Below are 5022 nucleotides of genomic sequence, written 5' to 3'. Positions count from 1 at the left end.
CTATGGGAGAGTCGTTGTCCTTGGACTAAGCATCTTGGACTGAGGAAGGCAGTTTTCCAAGTATTCCACTGTCGGGATTTCAAGTTGGCTGGCTAGGCAGCCTATGTCCTCACATACCTGTCTTGGCCAGTAGCTTTGTCTTGATGCTGCTGTTGCGAGAGCCCAAAATTTATTATGTCCACATTGAGACATCTCCACGAACACTGCCTTTCACGGAATCACTCCCACTACTCACCATCTTCCCAGTGCATCACTTAGTATTGTCTCTCTCTGATCATTGTCTCCAGGCTGTCTGCTCCTGGTCGCTTGTTGGTGTCATATGCAGGAAAAAGATGGTGTTCCTTCAAGTTGATGTCTGCCAAGCCTGCTGATAGGAAAACTTCAGCCTTCAACACTTGTGTTGTAAAGTACTCGTGCCCTTCAGACCCTCTGCGTCTCACAGTCAACGGCACTGGGAAACAGGTTCCTTGTGGGTTCCCAGTGTGCCCTGCTCTCCTGTGCCTTGGTCCTCTTCATGGACTCCAGCCCTCTGATCCACGAACCAACCAAATCTCCCCTGAGCCATGTCTCCAACCTTCTCCCATCATCTCTGCAACTTCCGTTCTCTTTCGCTGTGGAGTTTATCTTGTAGGCTTCAGGTCAATTTCCACCCCAATGCAGTTGTTGTGTTCATCTTCCTGTTGCCTTCATAGCTGAAGACAAGCATGAGGTTATTAGACACTACTACCATCTCACTCTCCTCCATGTCACCGCAATTCGTACTGAGACATAAGCAAGAAGGAATTCTTCCACTTGTCTCTTATGGCAGTCTTGCGGAGAGCATTGGGCTTTGTCACATCTATCATTCTCAGAACGACATCAGACAGATGATTTCCCTAACTCATGACACTCAAGAATCATACGAAAAAGAAAGGGTATTGGTACAAACAGTATGACTCTAATGAGAAATTCAAATGGTGCTGTTCTTTGGAAAGCAGTTTTGTGAGAACACGTGTTACTTGAAGAGGACAAGAGATGACATTCCTTGCAGGAGATTTCCTGAAACTGATGGAATGTGAGATTTCAAGGCATGTCAAATTGAATTGCTACCCACAAGAGACCGAATTCCATTCTCTCGTATTTTAATAATAATTGTGATGTGAAACACACACACACCACACAGCATTAACACATGCACATGCAAAATATGGGAAGGAAGCGAGGAATCGTACCAATGAAGCAACCCCAAGAAAATACCATATAGGTGAAAGGCAAATAGAATCCAAGTCAGAAGCCAACCGAAATGAGAAAGTGAACTATTACCTATCAATAATACATTCAGTATCAGGACTAAAGTCTCCCGTCAATACAAACAGTTTGTAAGAGTGGTTGAAATTCCAAAAAAAAAAAAAAAAAAAAAGGTAGAAAACATCCATAAGAAAACAACAAATATTAAACTAGCTCGTCCTTCTGTTGACCATAGGAGATTTCCTTCGACTATAAAGATACTCATAGCTTGCAAGTGAAGAAACAGGGAAGACATAGGTTATGCTATTCCCAAGGAGAAGAGAGCCAAAGTGTTTGTGCATAAGTCAGCGAGAGTCATTTTATGCCTTCGAGAGACAAAAGATAAGCGGAAGTTGTTTTGTCTTGATGGAGCATCAAAACAACAGAAACCTGGAAGAATTGCCAACATATACACCACGAACAAGGGTGTATCTAAACGTTGGAAGGTATGAACACACAGGAAGGGAGATGGTAAATTTTATCCAATACTGTTGGCAATTATGATATCTACGTTAAGCACAGGACAGATCATCTGGATGGGAAGGTGCTAAGGAATAACAGACGTCCACATGGGCTCTCGAGACCACCTGAACTTTGGGGATCGATGAGAAAGATTGCGTCTCTGAGGACAATAAGATATGTTCTTCCCAGCAGCAGACCTAACTTTGTCTATCGCAGGTCATGAGCTCGAGTCCAAATCCAGTCGTAATTCATGGAAGAGAAGTCAAAACCTATCCTGTGCACTTATGATCACGAAGGTATGAAAACAGGAAGATATCACTTTCAAATTGGAAATACAGCCAGACACTAAAGTGGAAAACACAACACATTCACGAACTGCAATGAATGCAAGAAAGAAAATCCAAAGGAAAAGAAGAGCCATGAACGAAGGAATTCTAAGAAACTTAGAGGAGGATGCCAAAACATTTTATGGGGAAACCATATAGGGTTAAAAGCATGCATTTCCAAAATTTAAAAACACTGAAAAAGAAATCCCCCTATAAGGACGACTGAAGGAACAAGATGAAGAAAAACCGAACTCCAAAGTTAACAGAAAAATTGAAATCATACATGTGATTATCAAAATTAAGGAAATACAAACAAACCAATAGGAAATGAATCAGGAGACCTCACACTTCAGTTTTCACAACACGAACAAACCACAGAAGCCATTACTGGGATAAAACAGGGAGACAAGCACACAGCTGCAAGTATGAAACCACATGACAACTCGGAGAAAGGAAAAAAGAAAAACCGAAGAGGCACATCCACACATTTATGCTAGCAAATCCAAGAACTGAGAGAAAAGGATAAATTCGCAGACACATAGGAACATCCAAGTTAGGTCAGTAATCCTACAAAATCTCAGCTCTAGTAGTGACGGAACCATTTGAAGCAGTAATCCAACCCCAGCCAACACACAGAAGGCCAGGTCAAGACATTTTCTTGAGCCACTCCTCTAGGTATTTAGTGAAGGCATTGTGATGTCCTCTCATCAAATCCAGAGATGGAAGAGGTGGGTAAACTCTAATTCACAAGGATAAAGACCCAATTCAAAAAAGGACATTTTAGGAAACCAATTCCATGTCATTTCAATAAAGGAAAGACAATAAACAATATAATTCTTTCCTTTTCTCCTGTGACTGCCTTTGGTTTAGAGAGGGCCATAATGTTTTCCTCTGAAATTATGTTGTTCTTGTTGCTGTTCTGTTGAGAAAGCCTGCCTATCATCCATCATCCGTTTTTGACAGAGTATTCAGGGATGCTTTAGTTGCATGTACGTCCAGTGCTCCTCTTAATATATTCCACAACTCCTGACTACCCATTAAGCAGTTCTCTTTTTGGTAAACCTCAGCTGGATTCTCAGAGTCCTGAGTCACTCCTGGTGGGTCTCCTTCTCTGACTTCTTGCCCGTCAGTATTCCCTTCCTTTTCCATTTCCCAACAGCAGGGCATGGGACATTCATGTCAAGGCAAGGTCCAGGGGTTCATTCACTTCGACGGCAGAGGAATACTGTGGTGCCGAAATGGACCCAAACTTCCTGATCCACTAGTCCTTGCAAAGGCATTGCGGCTCACTCCAAAAGTCTGCTCGAATGGGCCTTGCAAGCCATCGGTATAGGCCGTCCCTTTCCTTCTGACTAAAGAGACTTGGTCCACATGTCTATACCCGTTACCACAACAAGTACAGTTAACTAATAATGACAACGGTTTCGGTCCAGGCCTCTTCAATGAGAGTTAGCTCTGATGCAGAAGGTCACTCCCTCGAAGTCTTTGCAAAGGTATTTAAGGGAAAGCCAGGTAGACAGAGGCCTCATCCCTTAGCCGTGTGTTTCAGAACACTAGGAGACTAGGCCCCAGACAGCACCATATATCGATGCCATCACCTTTTACCTCGGAAAGGGACTTTCCGTACCTTAGTCATCACAGACGCATAGGCGAAAGACGCTGACAAAGTACGCTCTCACCCACAGGACGAGAAAACCCACGGAGAGCTATTCATACCTGTGAGGCCTCACCTTTTCTTGAAATATCTAGAAATTGTAGTGGAAAAGGACACCTTGCCATCTCCGGGGATATGTTGGCCTAAAGGAAGGTATACTGAATGTCATTTTCCTTCCTCTATGTCTCCAGAAAGGGGAAGTTGGACATTAAACCACAAGACATCCTGAGTTCTTGATCAGGTTCAGAGGGCTCTTGTTCTGTCCTTCCCGGAGCTTCCTACTTAAAGCCATAGGACACCAAGGTCATGGGAGAGGGACAGCTGCTTCAGTGAAGCCAGCATCTGTGATGTCACAAAGCTTTGAGGTCATAGCAACCACTCCTCATCAACCCAGGCCTGATCACTACACTTGACTGGAGTAGTCATGGGTGGGCCAAGAGGACCCCAGGCCGTCCCAAACCTCTGGAGCTGCCTGGGTCTCTCACCAAGGCAGTTTGCGAAGCGAGTCGGTGTCACCTTCTCCATGGCCCAATTCATAGAGGAAAAAGGGATATTTTTTAAAATAATAAAAAATTAGCGTATTTTTCAGAATATGATATAGTGTTATTCACTGAACTGAGGGAACAAATGTCAAAGTCTAACACAGTTTACAGAATGTTTTAACATAAATTGAAATTTAAATCTAACCAAATTTCACAGTTTTAAGTAAAATGATAGCACTTTATATCGTTGAAAAGTGGTAAGTGACCCAAAACATGGCTTAGAAAAACAAATTTAACACTACACTAGTCTGAGATGGTTAAGTTATGGTACAACTTGCCATTGTGTATCATCAAATGGTATATATTTTCTTTTGGGCTTGTCATTATATTTTATTTTAGCCATTCTGGTAAGTGTGTAGTGATATCTCAGTGTCATTTTAATTGCATTTCCTTGATGTCTAATTATGTCAAAATATATTACTTTGATGTTTAATGCTCTGAGCTTTCTCAGTTCAAGACCATGAAGCCACTTAGGAAAAATACAGTTGCAGAGGCACTCATAGACCAACTCTTATTTCGAAATAAGAAGAAACATTACTACCCATTCCAACAAAAAATAGATTTGTTATGCAGCAGGGATTTTATAAATTACCTACACAACTTATATAGTAAGATGAAATGGGACAGGCGGCTTCTTGCAGCTATATACAACATCATTTTAATTTCAATTTTCAGTATAATTTTTCCAAGGTATACACAGAATATATATTTAATGTAAATTGTGAACATTTTAAACTCTGTATATGGAAATTAGTCAATTTTAAGTTTATAA

Source organism: Mustela nivalis (assembly GCF_964662115.1).
Source record: "Mustela nivalis genome assembly, contig: HAP1_SCAFFOLD_1552, whole genome shotgun sequence".
Taxonomy (NCBI): Eukaryota; Metazoa; Chordata; class Mammalia; order Carnivora; family Mustelidae; genus Mustela; species Mustela nivalis.
Note: the sequence above shows the minus strand (reverse complement) of the source record.